Genomic DNA, 24,758 nt, shown 5'->3' on the forward strand with positions numbered 1-24,758 from the left:
TCCCTTAGGATGCTGTGAAGGTGAGGCTTTGGGGCCAAGAAGGGTGGGGAAGTCTACAATCTCTTTGGCATTGCATGGAATTTTCCCTTCCCTCAGACTTAGATACAGTTGTCTTGCCCAGCTTCCCCTCAGAAAACTGTGCAGTCAACAGATCCATTTCAGTGATTGTCTCCCCACCTCCAAGTACCCTACTTGAACCCTTAGGAATATCTTCCCTTAGCCAACTACCCCCTCAAAGGGATAACAAGGAAGTTCATCAAGGAGTATTGATGGCTGATGACAGCTTAGTTGTTCTTCCTGAGAGACTGGACATTTTTCAAGGACAATAACTGGGAGTGAAGGGTAAAGGATTGTGGCTGGCAATTTCCCCTATAAATTGGTATAACTTTGTTGATTCTTATGATTATAAAATACATGCTTAATGTTAAAAGTTCAAACACTACAGAAAAGTATAAATAAAAAGGGAAAAATTAGCTAAAATCTTACCATCCAGGAAAAATGATCATTAGCTTTATAGTGGATTTCTTTTCAGACATCTCTCTCTTTACACAAATGTAAACACATATACATACATTCAAAATTTTATATAAATGAGATTATAGTATATATGCTATTAGAATTAAGTTCTATTCTCTTCCCAGTGCCCAGAACAATGCTGGTACATAGTAGATGATCAATAAATATCTGCCTAATGAATGAATATCCCGTTTTGAAATATGCTTAAAAAACCAAATAATGCATCTTTCCATGTCAATATATATCAACTTCTTTTAAAGAAAAATATCTTCATTCCATTTAATTGAATATAGAATATTTTATTTAACCAGTTTCTTGTTGATGGCACTTAAGTTTTTCTAACTTTTCGCTTTTACAAAAAATCCTGAATGCACAGTTTTATTTTTTGTTTTTTCTTAAACGTTTTTATTACATGTGATTTTAAACACATCTCTAAATGAATTACAGAAAAGCTATCATATCCATTTCCTGCAATAACACTGTTGTCAAAATAACTGAATGCATAGTTTTATACCTACATCTTTGCACAGTTCTCTGATTATCTTCTTCTTGGGTCACATTCTCCTAACAGGAGTTACTGGGTCAAAGGGTACTTCAAATTCGAATACACTACCAAACTTTACTTCAGAAACGGTGTGAAGATTTTTTAATCAACAAGGTCTTACATCACACAGCAGTCTACTTGTAAGGCAAGTCCCAGAATTCCAGGGTTCATGTATATAAGACAGTGTGCAGGAATATGTGTGAATGGGGACAAAGTTAGGACAAGAAAAAGAAAGTTCAAGCCCAGGAAATAAGTCACAGGGAATTGCTGAAATTATCAAATTACTGAGATTTACTCCCCCCCACACCTCTTGCCATAACAAAAGTAATTAAAAGAAAAAATATTAAATAAAAGAATACATTGTTGACTCACAAAATTGGTGAAGATAATGATACTCAGTGTTGGCATGGATATAGAAAATACATACTCATATACTGCTCACAGAATGAAAATTGGTATAACTTTGCTGGAGGGCAATTTGACAATATATTTTAAAAGCTTTAAAATTGTTCTTGCCCTTTAAGCCAGTAGTTCCACTTATAATATTTTATCTTAAGGAAATAATCAATGTGAACAAAGGTCTATATGTATGGAGTATTCAGTAAATGATATAGGGGCAGCTGTCAATTTGTAAGGAAATACAGCCAGACCCCCACCTTGTACCATATAGAAAAATTTCATAGAATTAGAGATATAAATGTAAAAAGTAAACTATAAAGGTATTATAAGAAAATATAGGATATTTGTATAACTTCTCTTTGGTTTTCTAAATGTTTATTTTTTATAGCATCCTGTTTTAATTTTATAGTTATAATATCTTAGATCTCTGGGTATAACAAAAAGTTTTCTTCTGCTCTCTTATTTCACTATTGCATCTGATTTGTTTGTTTTGTTCTTTATCTTTTCATATAGGAGGCTTTCCTATAGAGATAGAGCTTATCAACTGGTGATCTTCACTGTAAGATGATTGAGTGAGAACCTGGCTAATTCATTGGGGACCCCAAAATGACATTATCTATGGGTCTTTTCTTTGAGAGCAGTTCCAGTCTCCTCAGAGATGAATTCTCCAGTTTCTTGCCTGGAAAATATATACCTGACTGCTGGTGTTCTTGGAACCAATGTTTTTGGAGTGTAGGAAAAGGGACCTTATTGTAGACTTTCATTTAGTGCCCCTATTTTCAATAGAATGCCCATTCCCTATTTTTAACTCTATCTGGGGCATCTGGGTCTGGGGCTTCTGTGGATCAATTTAGTTTGAATAAACTTCCAATCTCCTGCCAGAGTAGGGAAAAGGTATTTTCCTGGCTGAGCAGGTTGAGGGAGGAGAACTAAGAGTGGTCTAGCTGCTTTTCTCGCACACATGCAACCAAATCCTCTGCTTTTGGCCTCTTGACACACCCCTGCTTTCTTTGGTCACTGGTGTCTCTAATTTCTGTGCTTCCCAGGCATTCCACAGCATGAATTGTCTTGCCTCTCATTTTGCAGCCCCCACTCTGCAGACATTTGCTCTTCAGTCCCTTCAGCTCTGCTAACCTGCATCTACTTTCTATCTTCCAAAAACATCTTGGCATATCTAGTCTTCTGCTGCCTTCATTACCGTTCTCTCTGTCTTTGTGGGATTTTACCCCTTAAAAAACTAATTTCTCTTCATTTTAGCATAGTTTTAGAAGAGATAATAGATAAACATGTATTTAATGTCATATTTAATTGGAAGTCCTCCAATTGTATTTATTAAAATGAAAAATTCACATGCTCCTTGACTTGGAAATCTCACTTATGATAATTTAACTGTCAGAAATAAAAGTGCCAGTATTGTATAGGTAAGTTTACAAGAGTGTTTACTGCAATAGTAATAGCAACAATCAGAGTGTCCGCTGATAAGGAACAGTTATGTAAATTATGGTGTATTTATACTATGGACTACTCTCCAATCATTAAAAGGAATAAGGCATATTGACTTGGAAAGCCATCCATGATATATTGCTGAGTAAAAGAGAAGGCTATAGTAACCCCATGTTTGTGAAAGAAAGTGAACTAGTATTATATGTTTATATGTTTGTATACATAAAGAATAAAGTGTGTAAGGAGTCATACTAGATTTTTAACAGTGATTACATTGGGGGATGGCTTTGGATGGGGAGTGGAAGAATATATCAATTTAACTTTAGAAACTTTTTTATTGTCTTTGAAGTGTTTCAGTTAACCTGTGTTGCTTTTGTTATTCAAACGCCAAAATAAACATGCTTAAAAAAAGTTGTAGATGCAAGAATGTTCACTGCAGCATTATTTATGATGGTGAAAAATTGGAAAATAATATAAATGTCTGACAATAAAGACTGGTTAATACATTTGAAATATCTATATGGCAGAATATTAGGAGCCTATTATAATGATCTTTTAGACAAATTTTAATGTTGTGGTAAAATGGTCATGAATAATGCAAGGTGAGAAAAGTAGAATACGAAATCGTATATACTTTGTAATTCCAATGTTGTAATTAAAATGTAATGCGCACAAAAAACTGGAAGGAAATTTGCTGTATTGGTTATTTAACACTGCATAACAAACTTAGTGATGTAAAATGACAATTATTGGTTATTATCTCTCAAGACTCTGAGGATTGACTGGGCTTATTTATGTGGCTCTTGCTCAGAGTCTCTCATACGGTTGCAGTCAGACAATGGCTAGAGCTGGAGTGATCTCGAAGACTTCCTCATTCACATGTCTGGCAGTTGATTCTGGTTGCTGGCTAGGAACTCAGCTGGGGCTTTCAGCTGGAACACTTACATGTGGCTTCTCTATGTGGTCTGGGTTTCCTCATAGCATGACAGCTGGGTTCCAAGAACAAGCGTCTCGAGAGAGAGAAAGCCAGGTGGAAGCTATATTGATTTTATGACCTAGTGTCGGGAGTCATGCAGCATTGCATCCACTGTATTATATCTGTTGGAAGCAAGTCACTAAAGCTAGCCTATATTCTAGAGGAGAGGAATTGGATTCCACACTTTGATAGGACAAATGTCAAAGAATTTTTGAATTTGTTTTAAAACCACCACGTATGCCAACATGTTTGCAGGCAGTGATAAGATTTAAATTTTATTCCTTATTCTTTTCTGAGTTTTCCACATTATCTACAGAAAGCATATATTGTTCTTAAAATAAGAGAAGAAAAGATAACCAAGTGCCATAGAGTAAATAAGAGCATGGGACAGAGCTAAAAGACCTACATTTTAGTCTCAGCTCTGCCACTAACTCACTGTGAACTTTGGGCAATCCCTTCCCCTCTTGGGGTCTTACTTTCCTCATCTGCCACAACTAAGGGTTTGTGGCAGAGCTAGGAATGAAAGGCTCTTTAGTCCTTTCGATCTCAGAAGGTTCTCCAAATGCTGGAGTTTTCAGGAATGTTTCTTTTGTGATGTCACTGGTTTCTGGCTCCTCATTTACCTTTGCATGTTCCTCTTCTTCTGTTTACCCTTTACATGTCAGTGTTCTCGAGGGCTCCATCTCAAGTCTGGGAGCCTTACTTCATTCATTCTCACAATGCTCTCTACTCCCTTTGCTACACTTGTCCTGTAGAGCTGCAACCCTGGATAAGTCCAAGTTCCCACCATTTCTCTGCTCAACACTCAGGCTATTGGAAAACACACATGCACATGCATGCACGTGGACACACACACACACACGCGCGCGCGCACACGCAATGTAGTTTGGAGTCAAAACAAATTTACGTTTTCCCATTCTCAACAAGGCCCTCAACTGAGCTGCTCAGCAACCCTTCTGTATGTTCCTGGTAGCTCATTCTTGAATTTCTTAGTGGCTATTCTACATTTCCACTTTTCTTCTTAATCTCTCTGTTCAGCCTTCTCTTTTCTAATTCATGGAAGTTGACTTTATCTACTTGACTGCGAATATGAAGATAGTCAGATAGGACCTTCCTCAACTTCTTCCTCCACCATCTATAATTTCAATTTTATCTAGACGAGTTATCTCCTCTTTTCCTTCTGTCTCAGTGGAGGAGGTATAGCTTCTCCTGTTCTGAGTATATCCCTCTACCCAAGCTCTGGATCCCATTCTATCCTGCCTCTTCAGACATTTATGTGATCCCTCTCCCCCCACCCCCAATATACAGACTTCTGTATCTTCAACCTCTTCTTTTCTACTAGCTTTTTCTCCTCAACTTATTGGTGGTTGAAATATTCTATAGATGTCAATTATATCCAGTTGATTGGGTGTTGTTGAGTTCAATTCTGTCCTTACAGATTTTCTGCCTGCTGGATCTGTCCATTTCTGATAGATGAGTGTTGAAGTCTCCAACTAGATTCCTCTATTACTCCTTGCAGTTCTATCAGTGTTTGCCTCATGTATTTTGGTGCTCTGTTGTTAAATGCATGCACATTAAGAATTGTTACATCTTCTTGGAGAATTGACCCCTTTATCATTATGTAATGTTCCTCTTTATCCCTGATAATTTTCCTTGCTGTGAAGTCCGCTTTGTCTAAAATTAATATAAGCACTCCAGCTTTCTTTTGAGTACTATTAGCATGGTATAGCTTGTTCCATCCCTTTACCTTTAATCTATATATGTGCCCAATCACTCCTTTTGCCTTCCTCCCTCCCTCCTTCCTCTCTGGTAACCACCAATCCAATCTCTGTTTCTATGAATTTATTTGTCATAGTTTTTATCGTCTACGTATGAGCGAGAGTGTACGATATTTGACTTTCTCTCTCTGACTTATTTCACTTACCCTCAAGTTCCATCCATGTTGTCACAAATCGCCGGATTTCCTCATTTCTTAAGACTGAGTAGTATTCCATTGTGTATAAATACCACATCTTCTTTATCCATCCGTCCCTTGATGGGCACCTAGGTTGCTTCCAAGTCTTGGCTATTGTCACTAATGCTGCAATGAACATAGGGGTGCATATATCTTTGTGCATTCATGTTTTCATGTTCTTGGGGTAAATACTCAGCAGTGGAATAACTGCATCATATGGTAGATCTATTTTTAATATTCTGAGGAATCTCCATACTGTTTTTCATTGTGGCTGTACCAGTTTGCACTCCCACCAGCGGTGTACGAGGGTTCCCTTCTCTCCACATCCTCTCCAACACTTGTTTCCTGTCTTGTTAATTATGGCCATTCTGATGGGAGTGAGGTGATATCTCACTGCAGTTTTGATGTGCATTTCCCTGATAGTTAATGATGTTGAACATCTTTTCATGTGCCTGTTGGCCATCCGTATATCTTCTTTGGAGAAACGTCTGTTCAGATCTTTTGCCCATTTTTTAATTTGGTTGTTAGGTTTTTTTGTTGTTGAGATATATGAGTTCTTCGTATATTTTGGATATTAACCCCTTGTCAGATATATGGTTTGCAAATATCTTCTCCCAATTGTTAGGTCATCTTTTCATTTTGTTGATGGTTTCCTTTGCTGTGCAGAAGGCTTTTAGTTTGATGTTGTCCCCTTTGTTTATTTTTTTCTGTTGTTTCCCTTGTCTGGTCAGACATGGTACTTGAAAATATGCTGCTAAGACAGATTTCAAAGAGCGTACTGCCTATGTTTTCTTATAGAAGTTTAATGGTTCCAGTTCTTACATTCAAGTCTTTAATCTATTTTGAGTTAATTTTTGTGTATGGTGTAAGATAATGGTCTACTTTCATTCTTTTGCATGTGGCTGTCCAGTTTTCCCAACACCATTTATTGAACAGACTTTCCTTCCTCCGTTTTATGTTCTTGGCTCCCTCGTCAAAGATTAGCTGTCCATAGACATGTGGGTTTATCTGGGCTGTCGATTCTGTTCCATTGATCTGTGTGTCTGTTTTTGTGCCAGTACCATGCTGTTTTGGTTACTATAGCTTTGTAGTCTATTTTGAAATCAGGGAGTGTGATATCTCCAGCTTTGTTGTTTTATCTCAGAGTTCCTTTGGCTATTCAGGGTCTTTTGTTGTTCCATATACATTTTAGGATTCTTTATTCTATTTCTGTGAAAAATGTTGTTGGAACTTTGATAGGGATTGCATTGAATCTGTAGATTGCCTTAGGAAATGTGGACACTTTAACTATGTTAATTCTTCCAATCCAAGTGGACAGAATATCTCTCCATTTCTTTGTGTCTTCTTCAATTTCTTTCAACAATGTATTGTAGTTTTCAGTGTACAGATCTTTGGTTAAGTGTACTCCTAGGTATTTTATTCTTTTTCTTGCAATTGTAAATGGGATTGTATTCTTAATTTCTCTTTCTGCTACTTCATGGTTAGTGTATAGAAATGGAACTGATTTTTGTATGTTGATTTTGCATCCTTCAACTTGACCATATTCATTTATTATTTCTAAAAGTTTTTTCGTGGATTCCTTAGGGTTTTCTGTACATAAAATCATGTCATCTGCCAATAGTGACAGTTTTACTTCATCCTTTCCAATGTGGATCCCTTTTATTTCTTTTTCTTGCCTGATCGCTCTGCCTAAGACTTTCAATTTTACATTAAATAAGAATGGTGAAAGTGGGCATCCCTTGTCTGGTTCCTGTTCTTAGAGGGATAGCTTTCAGTTTTTCTCCATTGAGAATAATGCTAGCTGTGGGTTTCTCATATATGGCCTTTATTATGTTGAGGTACCTTCCTTCTATACCCATTTGATTCAGAGTTTTTATCATAAATGGATGCTGTGTCTTGTCCAATGCTTTCTCTGTATCTATTGAGATGATCATGTGATTTTTATTCTTCATTTTGTTACTGTGGTGTATCACATTGATTGCTTTGCAGATGTCGAACCATCCCTGCATCTCTACAATGAATCTCATTTGATCATGATGTATGATCTTCTTAATGTATTGTTGTATTTGATTTGCTAGTATTTTGTTAAGGATCTTTGCATTGATGTTCATCAGTGATATTGTCCTGTAAGTTTCTTTTTTTTTGATGTCCTTGTCTGGTTTTGGTATCAGGGTAATGTTGGCGTCACAGAATGAGTTAGGAAGCTTCCCCTCCTCTTCAATTTTTTGGAAGAGTTTGAGAAGCATAAGTATTAAGTCTTCTTTGAATATTTTGTAGAATTCACCAGGGAAGCCGTCTTGTCCTGGACTTTTATTTTTTAGGAGGTTTATGACTACTGTTTAAATCTCCTTACTGGTGACTGGTCTATTCAAATTCTCTATTTCTTCTTGATTCAGTTTTGGAAGGTTGTATGATTCTAAGAATTTATCCATTTCTTCTAGATTATCCAATTTGTTGGTGTATAGCTTTTCATAGTGTTCTCTCATAATCTTTTTTATTTCGGAAGTGTCTGTTGTAATTTCTCCTCTTTCATTTCTGATTTTATCTATTTGAGCCCTCTCTCTTTTTTTTGTGTGTGTGTGTAGCTAAAGGTTTGTCCATTTTGTTTATCTTTTCAAAGAAGCAGCTCTTGGTTTCATTGTTTTTTTCTATTGTTTTCTTAATCTCTATTTCATTTATTTCCTCTCTAATTTTTATTATTTCCCTCCTTCTACTGATTTTGGGCTTTGTTTGTTCTTCTTTTTCCAGTTCCTTTAGTTGCACTGTTAGATCATTTATTTGGGATTTTTCTTGTTTGTCGAGGTAGGCCTATATTGCTATAAACTTCCGTCTTAGAATTGCTTTTACTGTATCCCATTGATTTTGGCATGTTGTATTTTCATTTTCATCTGTCTTCAGATGTTTTTTGATTTCTCCTTTGATTTCTTGATTGACTCCATCATAGTTCTGTAGTATTTTGTTTACTCTCCATATATTTCTGTGTTTTCCTATTTTCTTCCTGTAGTTGATTTCTAGCTTCATACCGTTGTGGTCAGAAAAGATGCTTGGTATTGTTTCAGTCTTCTTAAGTTTATTGAGACTTGCTTTGCTGCCTGATATGTGATTAGTCCTGGAGAACGTTCCATGTGCATTTGAAAAGAATGTTTATTCTGCAGTTTTTGGATGGAATGTTCTCTATATATCTATTAAGCACATCTGGTTTAATGTGTCATTTAAGACCAATGTTTCCTTCCTTATTGATCTTCTGTTTGGATGATCTATCCATTGGTGTAAGTGGAGTGTGAAAGTCCCCTAGTATTATTGTGTTTCTGTCTATTTCTCCTTTTATGTCTGTTAATATTTGCTTTATATATTTAGGTGTTCCTATATTGGGTGCATAGATATTTACAAGAGTTATATCCTCTTGTTGGATTGTTCCCTTTATCATTATGTAGTGCCCTTCTTTGTCTTTTGTTACTGTTTTTGTTTTAATGTCTGTTTTGTCTGATATGAGTATTGCTACCCCCACTTTCTTTTCTTTGCCATTTGCATGGAGTATCTTTTTCCATCACTTCACTTTCAGTTTGTGAGTGTCTTTAGGTCTGAAGTGTTTCTCTTGTATGCAGCATATAAATGGGTCTTGTTTTTTATCCAATCAGCCACCCTATGCCCTTTGATTGGAGCAATTAGTCCATTGACATTAAAAGTAGCTATTGATAAATATGTACTTATTGTCATTTTGTTACTTTTTCCTGGATGTTTTAGTAGTTTTTCTTTTTTCTTTTCTTGTTTTCTTGCTCTCTTCCCTTGTGGTTTGCTGGTTTTCTTTAGTATTATGTTTGGATTCTTTTCTCTTAATTATTTGTATACTTATTATAGGTTTCTCGTTTGTGATTAACATATAAATATACTATATATGGTCATTTATACTATACTAGTATTATAACTATATATTGCTATTACGTATACTATATGTAGTCATATATAGTATATACTACATACATATATACTATTATATAAAAGTGTATGTTATCTATACATATATATGACATATATAAGAGATATATATGACATATATATATATGTATACACATACACTGTTATACAGTAGATATTAGATATATGCTACATAATATATATGTACTATCCTTTAGTATATTTATAATCTAATATATATATCTTTTTATTTTGCAAACATTTCAACTTATAAAAACATTGCAATAGTGCAATGAACTCCTATATACCCTTCATTTATATGCATTAATTGTTAACATTCTGCCATATGAATACTTACTCTTTGTTATTATTCTTTTTATTTTTTATTGTTGCTGAACCATTTGAAAGTTGCAGATTCTCTGATCCTTTAACCCTAAATACTTTAGTATGTATCTCCTAAGGATAGGACATTTTCTTATATCACCACAATATAATTTTCAAATTCAAGATATTTAACATTGGTAAAATACTTTTATCTAATTTAAAGTCCATATTCAAATCTTCTCAGCTGTCTCAATAATGTCCTTTGTAGCAATCTCCCTTCCCAAATCAGGATTCAATCCAGTAGAGCTGCATTTCACCTTCAGTCTCCCTTAGCCTAGAGAAGTTTCTTAGGCTTTCTTTTTCTTTCATGATATCATCACTTCTGAAGAGTTCAGGCCAGTTATTTTGTAGAATGTCCCTCAATTTGAGTTTGTCTGTTATTTTCTCATGGTTAGATTGATATTATGCATTTTTGGCAGAAACACAACAGAAATGATGCTGTGTCCTTCTTGGTGCATCATATCAGGAGCCACATGATGTTGGTTTTAGAAGAAATGATAGAAAAATCACTATTTTGCTACAATTATAGTAATCATTGATTCAGGCAAGAATCATCAATGCGTGCTAAAAGTAGTGGGTGAAGGTTTGATGGGGAACAGGATATTTACATACACTCAAAGAATCTTGCCACAGATTACTTATTATTACAAAGGGGAAAATATAAACTTTACAGTGGAAAACCTGCTGCACAGCCCATCTTAGCCAAGAGACAGATATTTCTGAGACAGAGGCATGGGAACCATGAGGACTTCCAATTCCTGATGATTTGTATTTGAATTCTCATGCCAACTTCCAGGAATGATTTTATGGGTGGTAGAGATGGTGGCGTAGGGAAGGGTGGAGTGAGAGGAGTTCCTAGATTACCTGTGTTTCTGTTCACCTTATCCAGAAGGCAGCTGGTCTGAATCTGGAACAAGAGGTATTTGAAAAGTCCCAGATCCTTAGGCTCTTTACTCTTAATTGCCATGAGCGTTCTGGGAAGTTGGTCCCAAATGGTGTGCAGATAGATGAGGAGTGAAGGAGCCAGTGTAGTTTTTCACTTTCTCTGAAAATTGGCTGCCATTCCTAGCCTTTGAAGCTGGATGGGAGGAGTTTGACCAGGACTGCAAGACATAGAGCCTACTTTTTCTTTTGTAGTGGCTCTTCCTGCATTATAGAGGATGACTCAAAAGGATGATGAAAATCTGAGGGTAGGAGTGGGGAGGCCTTCTAAACAAATCCCTGTTTTCCCTGTTATCAGGCATTTCCCCTTGCCACTTTATGAGGTTGATCCGTCTTTCTCCGTATTCACTTTCATCTTTTCTTCCCCCTCCCATTTCTTTCTAATCTCTTCACATGTCAAGCCAGGAGCTGTAGTCTCTAATTAGCAAAGGAGACAGGTAAGAGCTTACTAGCTTTGTTTGGCTGTTTCACCCTTCCTCTCAGCCATTCAGCAGGACAAGACCAGCTGAGGTGTGTGGGACCACCTCTGAGAGAGGTCTCCAAAGCCCTTTCAAAGCCTTCTCTGGTCTGTGGAGGTGAGGACTGCAGCCCCAAAGGTGACTGCAACACAGTCTGCAACTGCTTCAGTGACCTGTTTTACTTTAGCTGGGTAGTGCGGAATCATATTAGCAGCTTGGGAAGATGGGGGCTTGTATATTATGATGGGGCAGAGTAAAAATGTCTGGACTATGAGGTCCTTTATTTAGGATAAAAGGGGAATTGACGTTTGCATTGAGATAATTCTTGAAAGAAAAACTTGAAGTGATCAGAGAGGCAGTGGGATGCCTTGAGAAATTATGAGTTTGTTTTTCCTTGAGGTCTTGGGGGCCTGTCACAGTGCTTTGAGTTTCCTCATGACCATCAATTTAATACCCAAATTTAACTCTCATGAGCCTAATGCTTATGTGGGTTTGCTTTTGGCTGTAATACTCTGCAAGGGTAAAACTTTGTTTTGTCCCCTCTTGACCTGACTTCCTTTCTCAGGGTATGATTTTATCATCATAGGGCCTGTTTTCTTTATAAAAGAGAAAGTGTGTAACAATAGATAAAAGATAGAAAAAAGAATCAGTTGCTTCACATAAGAGATGGTGGACATGGGGTCAAATTGGTAGATATATTGAGGTCTGATGTCCACCTGGGAGCCCATATTTCATGCTGACTCTTAGTTGGATATTTGAGTGCATTTAAAAAAATTTGCTCTACAACAGTGACTGAACTAAAAGTGATATATAACAGGTAGTTGGCTACTCATCCTAGGAAAGCAAATAAGAAGTGATGTACATATTGGCTTTTGGGGATTTATGACCTGAATTCCCCAGAAATGAAGTGACAATAAAGTTTATTGCTGCTTAGAGCAGATTTTGGCTTAATAGGCAGAAAAGGTAACCAAAGAAAAAGGCTACCAAAGTGAGCCTTTCACTGGTAACAAACCTGGAAGGGACAAACATGAGTCCTTCATCATCTGACCTCTCTCAGGGATAAAGATCTGGTGGTGCAGGAAGAAAACAGAGAATCTGAATTATACAATATCTATTAATAAAATTGATTCAGTTATTAAAAACTTTCCTACAGGGGCAACCAGGACCAGGTAGCATCTCTGGTGAATTTTTCCACACATTTGAGGAAAAAACAATACCAACGATTTAGAAACTCTTTCAGGCAATAGAAAAAGAGGGTAAACTTTCTAATTCATTTTATGAGGCTAACATAATCTTGATAACAAAACCTGACTAGAATATTACACAAAACAAAATTATTTTCTTGTTTTAGCTTTATTTAGGAATAATTAGCAGATAAAATTGTAAGACATTGAAAGTGTACAATGCGATGATTTGATATATGTATACATTGTGAAAAGATTTCTCCCATCAAGTTAATTAATACATTCATCACCTCACATATTTACTTTTTCTTTTTTTTTTTTTGGTGAGAACATTTAAGTTCTACTCTCCTGGCAAATTTCGATTATACAATACAGTGTTATAAACTATAGTCACCATGTTATACATTAGATCCTCAAACCTTGTTCATCTTGTAATTGAAAGTTTGTACCATTTTACCAACCTCTCCCTATTTCTCCACTGCTCAGCTCCTGGCAACCACCTTTTTGCTCTGTTTCTATGAGTTCAACTTTTTTTTTTAAGATTCCACGTAAAAGTGATACCATGCAGTATTTGTCTTGTGGTGAGAGTGGGCATCCTTGTCCTGTTCCTGATCTTAAAGGAAGAGCTTTCAGCTTTTCACTGTTCAGTATTATGTTAGCTATGAGCTTTTCATATATGGCTTTTATTATGTTGAGTCATTGTGATAATTTATTTCTACTCTGATATTTGTTATTTTACTTTATTACCACTAACTTTTCCCTCTATACGCAGTTTGTTGAGTGTTTTTATCTTGAGAGAACATTGAATTTTGTCAAGTGCTTTTTCTGCATCTATTGAGATAATCAAATGATTTTTGTCCTTCATTTTGTTAATGTGATATATCACATTAATTCATTGCAGATATTAAACCATCCTTGCATCTGTGGAATAAATCTCACTTGATTATGGTATATGGAACTTTTAACGTATTGTTGAATTTAGTTTGCTAATATTTTGTAGAGGATTTTTGCATCTACGTTCATCAGGGACATTAGCCTGTAATTTCCTTTTCTTGTAGTGTCCTTGTTTGGCTTTGGTGTCAGAGTAACGTTGGCATTGTAAAATGAGTTTGCAAATGTTCCCTCCTCTTCTATTTTCTGGAAGAGTTTGACAAGGATTGGCATTAATTCTTCTTTAAATGTTTGATAGAACTCACAAGGGGCTGGCCCTGTGGCCGAGTGGTTAAGTTCATGCACTCCGCTTTGGTGGCCCAGGGTTTTGCTGGTTCAGATCCTGGGCATGGACCTAGCACCACTCATCAAACCATGCTGACCTGCCATCCCACATAGCACAACTAGAAGGACGTACAACTAGAATATACAATTATATACCGGGGGGCTTTGGGGAGAAGAAGAAAAATAAAAGATTGGCAGCCAGTGTTAGCTCAGGTGCCAATATTTAAAAAAAACAAAACTCACCAGTGAAGCTGTCTAGTCCTGGGTTTTTCTTTGTTAAAATGTTTTTGATTACTGATCAATCTCCTTGCTAGTAATCGTTCTGTTCAGATTTTCTCTTTCTTCACAATTCAGCCTTGGTAAGATGTAGTTTCTAGGAATTTATCCATTTCTTCTAGGTTGTTCATTTGTTGTATAATTGTATATATACAATTGTATAATTGTAATTGGTATATAATTGTTCACAGTAGTCTCTTATGATCCTTTGTATTTCTGTGGTATCAGTTTTAATGTCTCCTCTTTCATTTCTAATTTTATTTATTCGAGTTCTCTTTATTTTTTCTTGGTAAGCCTAGCTAAAGATTTGTCTATTTTGCTTATCTTTTTGAAAAAACAGCTCTTAGTTTTATTAAACTTTTCTATTGTCTTTTTAGTCTCTATTTCATTTATTTCCACTCTGATCTTTGTTATTTACTTTTTGCCACTAACTTTGGTCTTTGTTTTTCTTTTTTTAGTTCCTTGAGGTTTAAAGTAAGGCTGTTTATTTGAAATCTTTCTTTTTTTCTTGATGTAGGCATTTATTACTATAAACTTCCTTCTTGCAACTGCTTTTGCTGCATCTCATAAGTTTTGACATATTGTGCTTCCATTTTCATTTGTTCAAGGTATGTTTGATTTCTCTTTTGCTTTCTTCTTGACCCATTGGTTGTTCAGGAACATGTTGTTTAATCTCCACACATTTGTGAACTTTTCAGTTTTATATTTGTAGTTGATTTCTACTTTCATACAATTGGGATCAGAAAAGATACTTTGTATGATTTCAATCTCCTTAAATTTATTAAGACTTGTTTTGTACCCTACCATATGATCTATCCCGGAGAATATTGCATGTGCACTCGAGAAGAGTGTGTATTCTGCTGCTGTTGGATGGAATGTTCTGTATATGTCTGTTAGGTTATATAGTCTACTGTGTAGTTTAAGTCCAGTGTTTCCGTATTGATTTTCTCTCTGGATGATCTATCCATTGTTGAAAGTGGGATATTGAAGTCCCCTGTTACTATTATATTGCTATTTCTTCCTTCAGATTTGTTAATGTTTGCTTTATATATTCAGGTACTCCTATCTTGGGTGCAAAAATGTTTACAATTGTTATATCCTCTGGGTGAATTGACTCCTTTATCATTATATAATGACCTTCTTTGTCTCTTGCTACAGTCTTTATCTTAAAGTCTGTTTTGTCAAATATAAGTATAGCTATCCCTACTTTCTTTTGGTTTCCCTTGACACAGAATATCTTTTTCCACTCATTCACTTTTAGTATACATGTGTCCTTAAAGCTGAAGTGAGTCTCTTGTAGGCAGCATATAGTTGGATCTTGTTTTTTTATCCATCCAGCCACTCTATGTTTTTTGATTGGAGAATTTAGTCCCTTTACATTTAAAGTCATTATTAATAAGTATGGACTTACTATTGCCATTTTGTTAATTGTTTTCTGGCTGTTTTCTAATTTCTTTGTTTATTTCTTAGTGTCTTGCTCTCTTCCTTTGTGATTTGATGATTTTCTGTAGTGGTATACTTTTATTTCTTTCTCTTTATCTATTATGTATCTACTATAGGCTTTTGCTTTGTGGTTACCATGAGAGTTACATAAGACATGTTTATAATAATCTATTTTAAGCTGATAAGAGCTTAATGCATACAAAGCTCCCCCCATTTTATGTTTTTGATGTCAAAATTTATATCTTATTACAGTATGTATCCATGAACAAATTATTTTAGTTATAGTTATTTTTAATACTTTTGTCTTTTAACCTTTATACTGGAGTTATAAGTAATTTACCCACTACCATTACAACATTAGAGTATTCTGAATGTAACTATATACTTAGTTTATCCAGTGAGTTTTATACTTTCATGTCTTTTCTGTTACTAATTAACATCCTTTCATTTCAGTTCATGAATGCAAGCCCCATCAGCCATCAGGGCCGGGTGATCTGAAGACCCATCCCTCAGGTGGCAGCCACAAAATCTGGGACATCAGACATGTGTATAAGGTCTTTCTAGGGAGACACTGGCAGCTTGGTTTTATTGTTGGAGTGGGCTGGAGGGTGAAGGTGGGAGAAGTGTCCTCTGGCTTCCCATCTCTAGGGAGCATTTCAGCCAACCCCTAAGCATGCAATAAGGTTAGAAACCTGACTCTCAAGCAGCAGCTTGTAAATGCAGACAAACCTCTTTCAGGGAAAGACTGGGAGATGAGTGTTTTTGCCTGCTTTCTCGATGCTGAACCCTGAGGGGGTAGCTGGTTAAGAACTATTTTTTTGCCACAGTCCTGAGGGACTTGTGAATGGAAGGCCCATTAGTTATAAGAGTCAGGTAATATGAGGACTGTGCTATGGGCAGGAGCCATAAAAGTTGGGGTGCAGACATGTGTACCAGCTCTTTTCAGGGAGATGTTAGTAACTTGGTGCAGGCTGCAGGGAGAAGGCAGGGGAGGTGACTGCAGGCTTTCCCAGTTTCTGGGGAGGATTACAGCCAGCCCCTAATGTGTGCTAAATTAGAAGCCTGGCCTTTAGGCAGCAGCGTTTAAAGTATTCAGATAAACCTCTTTCAGGGAAAGACTGGGAGATGGGCATTTTTGCCTGCTCCCTCTATGCTGAGCCCTGCGGGGGATAGCCTTGGCGAGTGCTCACATGCCTGCATGCCCGTTAAGAACTGCTTTTTTTGTTTGCTATAATCCTGTGGGTCTTTTGGATGCAAGCCCCACTGGCTTTCAGAGCTAGGTGTTTTGGGGGCCTGTCCTTAGGTTGGGAGCTGGGAATGTTAAAAGTTGGGGCATTAGATATAAGGTTCAAACATTTACTTCTCAGCAAGAAGCTGGAAGTTGGGGGTTCCCAATTGTGTGGTGCTGTGCTGGGGATGGGTTTATGGCAAGAGTGTGTCTCATGGTTTCCTACCCACTTTGATGTGGGTATTTTCTTACTTGCCCTATGTGTAGGAGTTGTTCAGCTAGTTTTGGGATCTCTTTCAGGTGAAATTATTCTGTATGTAGCTGTACATTTGGTGCATCCGTGGGAGGAAGGGATCTCAGGAGCCTCATATATTGCCATCTTGGTTGACCTTCTTCCAAAATTACTTTCTTGATTAATCTCTTTCATGATTTTGCAAAAATCCTTGAAAAAAATAGTAGCACATTCAATAGGCACTATTTACCTATGGCTGCATAAAAATATACCCCAAATATTAGTGCCTTAAACAACAATAAACACTTATTATCTCATACAGTTTCTGTGAGTTAGGAATTTGAGATTGGCTTAGCCAAATGACTCTGTCTCAGGGTCTCTCATGAGGTTATAGTCAAGATGTTGCCCAGGGCTGCAGTCATTTAACTTTTTTCTCCCTAACTTTATTGTGATACAATTAACATATAACATTGTGTAAGTTTAAGATGCCCAATGTGATGATTTGATGCACATACTACTGCAAAATATTTACCACAATAAGATTAGTTAACACATCCTTTACCTCACATATTACAATTTTGTTATTTTTTTTCATGAGAAAGATTCACCCTGAGCTAACATCTGTGCCAATCTTCTATTTGTAGATAGGTCACTGCCACAGCATGGCCACCAACAGAGTGGTGTAGGTCTGTGCCCGGGAACTGAGCCTGGGCTGCCAATGGAGCATACCAAACTTAACCACTAGGCCATGGGGCCAGCCTACAATTTTGCTATTTTTATGGTGAGAATATTAAAGCTCTACTCTCATAGCAACTTTCAAGTACACAATACAACATTGTTAACTATAGTCACCATGCTGTGCATTAGATCCCTGGAACTTAGTTGTCTTATAACTGAAAGTTTGACCCTTTGACCAACATCTCTTTTCCCCCACCAACAGCTCTTGGCAACCACCATTCTACTTTCTGATATTTTTAGATTCCATATATAAGTGACATCAAACAGTATTTGTCTTTCTCTGTCTGACTTGTTTCACTTAGCATAATACCCTCAAGGTCCATCCATGTTATCACAAATATCAGGATTACCTTATTTATATGGCTGAATAATCCATTGTATATACATACACCACATTTTCTTTATCCATTAATCTGTCAATGGACACTTAGGTTGTTTCCATGTCTTGGCTATTGTGAGTAATGTTGCAATAAACATGGGAGTGCATATTTGTATTTAAATAATTATAGATTCACAGGAATTTTCAAAGATAGTACAGAGAGATCCCATGCACTCTTCATTCCATTTGTCAATGGTTATATCTTAGCTATAATACAATATCAAAAGCAGGAAATTGACATTAGTGTAATGTATGTGTATAATTTTACATCGTTTTATCACATGTGTAGATTTGTGCAGCTACCAATACAATCAAGATACAAAATAGTTCAATCACAAATATTCCTCATGTTACCTTTCAATAGCCACAGCCTCCTCTCCTCTTCCCCCTGTCTCTAACTTCTGGCCATTACTAATTTGTTCTGTATCTCTATAGTTTTGTCACTTTAAGAATGTTATACAAGTGGAATCATACTTGTGATGTTTGGGATTGGCTTTTCTCACTCAGCATAATGCCCTTGAGATCCATCCAAGTTGTTGCATGTATCAATAATTTGTTCCTTTTTATTGCTGAGCAATATTCTGTGATACATATGCACCACAGTTTGTTTAACCATTTACCCATCTCAGGCATTTTGGTTGTTTCTGGTTTTTGGCTGTTGTGAATAAAACTGCTATGAACAATCATGTATAAGTATTTATGTAGATAGAAGTTTTTATTTCTCTGGGATAAATGCCCAGGAGTGACCTTCCCTTGTTTGTAACATAATTATCTTAAATATTTCCTCTACATACGTTGAGAACCACATAAGATAGTCCTATAATTATGTTTCAACCATTAAACATAATTTTAAAAATTCCTGAGGAGAAGTATTTGCCCTCTTGATTGTTGTTTCTTCCTTCTGGATGCTCTAAGTTTTTCTTTTTAAAAAACTATTTTCTTTCTGTTTAGAGAACTTCCTTTAGCTGTTCTTTTACAATAGCTGTGCTGATAACAAATTCTTGAGTTTTTTTCACCTGAAAATGTCTTCATTTCCACTTCATTACTGAAGGATATTTTCACTGGATATAGAATTCAACCCTCCTGAGACTAGGTTATAAATTCCCTTAGCATGCTTCCTCTTTCAACACACTCATTACACTCTCAATTACTTGTTTCATGCCTGTTTTCACCATTTCACCATTCTCAAACTAGGCTGAACATTAAAAATTCTGATGCCAAGCTGTATCTCAGATTAATTAAATCATAATTTCTGGAGTGAGGGACTTAGACATCAGTATTTTTTAAAATTAATTTCATAATAGTTTACATCAATGTGAGATTTCAGTTGTACATTGTCTCTTGACTGTCACCACATAAGTGCTCCCCTTCACCCCTTGTGCCTGACCCCAACCCCCCTTCCCCTGGTAACCACTGAACTGTTTTCTTTTTCTGTGGGTTTGTTCATATTCCACATATGAGTGAAATAATCTGGTGTTTGTCTTTCTCAGTCTGGCTTATTTCGCTTAGCATAATTCACTCCAGGTACTTCCACGTTGTTGCAAATTGGATGAATTTGTCTTTTCATGGCTGAGTAGTATTCCATTGTATATATATATACCACATCTTCTTTATCCAATCATTAGTTGATAGGCACTTGGATTGTTTCCACGTCTTGGCTATTGTGAATAGTGCTGCAATGAACATAGGGGTGCATATGTTGCTTTGGATTGTTGATTTAAAATTGTTTGGGTGGATACCCAGTAGTGGGATAGCTGGGTCATATGGTAGTTCTATTTTTAGTTTTTTGAGGAATCTCCATACTGTTTTCCATAGTGGCGACACCAGTTTGCATTCCCACCAGCAGTGTATGAGGGTTCCCTTTTCTCCACACCCTCTCCAACATTTGTTATTTTTAGTCTTAGTGATTATAGCCATTTTAACAGGAGTAAGATGGTATCTTAGTGTAGTTTTGATTTGCATTTCCCTGATGATTAGTGATGTTGAACATCTTTTCATGTGTTTATTGGCCATCTGTATATCTTCTTTGGAAAAGTATCTGTTCATCTCCTCTGCTCATTTTTTGATTGGGTTGTTTTTTTTTTTTACTGTTGCTCAGTTGTGTGAGTTCCTTATATATTGTGGAGATTAACCCCTTTCAGATATATGATTTGCAAATATTTTCTCCCAACTGGTGGGTTGTCTCTTTGTTTTGATTCTAGTTTCTTTTGCCTTGCAGACGCTCTTTAGTCTGATGAACTCTCACTTGTTTGTTTTTTCTTTTGTTTCCCTTGTCTGAGAAGACATGGTATTTGAAAAGATCCTTTTTAGTTAGATGTCAAAGAGTGTACTACCTATATTATCTTCCAGGAGTTTTATGGTTTCAGGACTTATCTTCAAGCCTTTGGTCCATTTTGAGTTTATTTTTGTGTATGGCGTGAGATAATGGTCTACATTCATTCTTTTGCATGTGGCCGTCCAGTTTTCCCAACACTACTTATTGAAGAGACTATCTTTTCTCCATTGTATGTTCTTGGCACTTTTGCCGAAGATTAGCTGTCCATAGGTGTGTGGTTTTATTTCTTGGCTTTTAGTTCTGTTCTGTTGATCTGTGTGCCTGTTTTTGTACCAGTACCATGCCGTTTTGATCACCATGGCTTTGTAGTACATTTTGAAGTCAGGGATTATGATACTTCCAGCTTTGTTCTTTTTTTCTCAGGATTGCTTTAGCAATTTGGGGTCTTTGGTTGCCCCATATGAATTTTAGGATTCGTTGTTCTATTTTCATGAGGAATGTCATTGGGATTCTGATTGGGATTGCATTGAATCTGTAGATTGCTTTGGGTAGTATGGACATTTTAACTATGTTTATTCTTCCAATCCATGTGGGTGGAATCTCTTTCCATCTCTTTACAGACATCAGTATTTTTAAAAAGCTTCTCCAAGTGATTCCACTGTGAAGCCAAGATTGAGAACCAGTACCCAAGCCAGGCTCTGTCACATTTACAACTGGATACATAGTGCCTTGTACATAGTTTGTTGTAAGTCGTCTTGTTGAAATTAATTGAATTAATTGTAATTGACATTATAATGAACTTTTATAACTCTGAATTTGTTTAATAATGTCCCAACTTATTGAAGAGACATTCAATTCAGCAGTCCAATTCTGCAAACACTTTTTGAGACTTACTGCATACTAGGTGTTGGACATATTAAATTTAATAAGAAACAATGCCTGCCCTAGGGTATCCTATAGTCTAGTGGGGGAGACAGGCCCATAAACAGATAATTAAAATCCAGTGTGGCTAGTGGAAGCCATAGACTTTTATGTAAGATACACGGAGAAGGTAAAGATGAACTTTGGGAGATTAGGCAAAAGAGATGTGAATACACTCTCGTAGATAATGTTTTTTAAAATTTTATTTTACTTTTTAAAAAACCACTTTATTGAAGTATGATTGGCATACAAAAAGTTGTACATATTTAATGAATACAACTTGATGAGTTTGGAGATAAGTATACATGTGAAACTATCACCAAAATCTAGGCCATAAATATATCTACTACCTCCAAAATTTTTCTCCTACCCTCTTTATTTATTATTATTTTTGCGATAATAACACTTAACATAAGATCTACCCTATTAGCAAAATTTTAAGTATAGAATGCAGTATTGTTAACTACAGGCACTATGCTGTACAGTGGATTTCTAGGACTGATTCATCTTGCATAATTGAAAGTTCATACCCTTGGCTAATACCTCCATATTTCTCCCTCCCCCAAATCCCTGGCAACCACCATTCTACTCTCTGATTTTATGAGTTTGACTATTTTAGATTCCAAATATAAGTTGTATCATGTAGCGTTTGTCCTACCGTGTCTGACTTCTTTCACTTAGCATAATGTCCTCCAGGTTCATCTATGTTGTTACAAATGGCAAGCTTTCCTTCCTTTTTAAGGGCTGAATGATATTCCATTGTATGTATATACTACATTTTCTTTATCCATTTGTCCACTTAAGTTGCTTCTATGCCTTGGCTATTGTGATTAATGCTGCAATAAACATGGGAGTGAAGATATGTGTTCAGGATACTGATTTCAATTCCTTTGGTTATCTACCCAGAAGCAGGATTGCTGGATCTTATGGTAGTTCTATTTTAAGATTTTGAGGTACCTGCATACTATTTTCCATAGTGGTTGCACCAATTTACATTCCCACCAACAGTGCACAAGGGTTCTCATAGAACATCTTTAGTGGAAATTCAGAGGAGCTCAAATGATGAAATGATTGGTTCTAGATGTATTCTTTCCTAAGTAGGAGAGATTTGAGACTGATAACCCTCAAGGATGAAAATGCTACAGCCCTGGCTAACAGAGACCTGGTACTTGACACCTATTGGGATCTCCTAGGTGCTTTTGTATCTGTTGCATTCCTCACAAAAAGCCCATCAGGGTAGGGATTATTATCCTCATTTGACAGAGCAAGAAACTAAGGCTCAGAGAAGTTAAGTGATTTTCTTTTCAAGGTTACATAGACAGTTAATAGGAATGTGGAGACTTGAACCTGGGTCTCCTGACTGCCAGTCCAATGATGTTTTTGAAGGGTCATCAATAGATTAATTTCATTTCATGGATTTGGGACATGGTCAGGGAGAATGTTGGAAGGCAGGTTTTGGCTAGCTTACTGAGGGCCTCACATTCAACACAGAGAAGTTTGAACATTTCCTGGTAGGTAGTGGGAAGTCATAGAAAGATTTTGAACAGTGGGAGTGATTGTGCCTGTTGACTGTGTTCCTTGCCACTTCAGCACTCACTGTTTGGCACTTAAAACCAAGCTGACAAGTTAGTCTTACACTCCTATTAGCAAGTCAGAACCTGGTAGTTTGTGGTCAAACTGTTTATGTACTTTCTTTTAACAGCTTTTCTCTTAGTTGCTTTCTGCTTTATTTAAGGGCATTCCAGTCATTTCCATCTGTCCTCTATTAGTGGCCAACCTTAAAGTAGCTCTGGTCTGTCCTCCTCACCTCCCCCATCCTGCCTTAATGAGAAAGCTGGTTTCTCTAATTCTGAAATCAGACCCAGCCAAACAAGCAAAGACACAATCACTTTGGACATGGAACACTGAAATGGTGATTAATCTTCTTCCTGAACATTCTTGTCAATGCTTACTTCACCTTACACTTTCTTCATTTCTCAAAAAACATCTGGTGTGCAGCTTTTTTCCCCTCCTCCTTTCTACATATTGCCTAATTTCTCTCCCCTCCTTGTCTTCTATTTTTGCTACTTGGGGAAGAAAATGCTAAAAGCAAGATGAGGATGTCAATGAGCCAGAAGCCTGGTGTTGCCACCCCATATCCCCACCACAGCTTTGTGAGGGAGGGCAGATTAGAGATCATGCCAATTTTACTAAAACAGAGGAAGAAATGTTTCAAAAACTTCCTAGAAGTTAATGGGAGAGAAAATATGGGGCAAAGATCCAGGGCTCCTGATGCACTGGGCAGTGTTGTGCCCTGCATGCCATGTTTTTTAAGGATATAAACACTGAGCCTCAGAAAGCTTAGGTGAATTGGCGAAGGTTGCAGAGCCAGTAAGTTGTGAAGCCAGGGTCTAACTTGTCTTGGTTCCCTGTGGTATGGAAAGAGTCAAGACAAGAACTCCTGTAAACTACAGGACTTCTTAGAATACTGCTTTTTTTGTTGTTTTAAAATTTTCATTTTCAAATAATTTTAGATTCATAAGAAGTTGCAAAAATAGTACAGAAAGTGCCTCTGTACCCTTTACCCAGCTTCCCCCAATGATATCATCATGGTACATTTTCAAAACCAGGAAATTGACATTGGTACAATACTATGAACTGAACTTTATAGCTTGTTATGAACTGAATTGTGTCCCCCCCCCCACAACTGATATGTTGAAGCCCTGACCCCCAATGTGATTGTACTTGGAGATAGAGCTTTTAGGGAGGTAATTAAGGTTAAATGAGGTCATAAAGGTGGGGCCCTAATCTGATAGAACTGGTATCCTTATAATAAGAGGCAGAAACATCAGAGCTCTCTCTCTCTCTGCACATAGAGGAAAGACCATGTGAGGACACAGAGGGAAGCTGGTCATCTACAAGCCAGAAAGGGTGGTCTCAGAAGAAACAAACCCTAGCACCTTGATCTTGGACTTCTAGTCTCCAGAACTGTGAGAAAATAAATTTTTGTTGTTTAAACCACCCACTCTGTGGTATTTTGTTATGGCACCCTGAGAAGACTAATGCAGCTTTATTCTATTTCACCAGTTTTTATATGCACTAATTTGATTTTTGGTGTATACTGCTATATTAGTTTGTTAGGTTTGTAAATGTTGTCTCCATCTGTGGCTTGTCTTTTCATTTTCTTAACAGAATCTTTCAAAGAGTGAAAAGGTTTTTATTTTGATCAAGTAAGTTTATCAAAGTTTTTATGGCTCATGCTTTGGTGTTATATTTAAGAACCCTTTACCAAGACTTAGGTTCTGAATATTTTCTCTTATATTATCTTCTAAAAGTTTTATAGTTTCCTGTTTTACA

The 24,758-nt window shown here is 36.6% G+C and overlaps 1 long non-coding RNA gene across 2 annotated transcripts in view; it reads left to right on the forward strand.

Moving 5' to 3' along the window:
- LOC124245558 (uncharacterized) overlaps positions 1-24,390 on the forward strand; it is a 48,822-nt gene extending 24,432 nt beyond the window's left edge. The window contains exon 3 of one of the 2 annotated variants that reach the window (XR_006890277.1): positions 24,278-24,390. This is a non-coding gene — a long non-coding RNA (uncharacterized LOC124245558). Of the gene's footprint in view, positions 1-16,102; positions 16,148-24,277 lie in introns of those variants that run through there. The other variant, XR_006890276.1, reaches the window with a different exon arrangement.
- Positions 24,391-24,758: the final 368 nt, after the last annotated feature.

This window comes from Equus quagga, chromosome 10 (genome assembly GCF_021613505.1).
Source record: "Equus quagga isolate Etosha38 chromosome 10, UCLA_HA_Equagga_1.0, whole genome shotgun sequence".
NCBI classification, from domain to species: domain Eukaryota; kingdom Metazoa; phylum Chordata; class Mammalia; order Perissodactyla; family Equidae; genus Equus; species Equus quagga.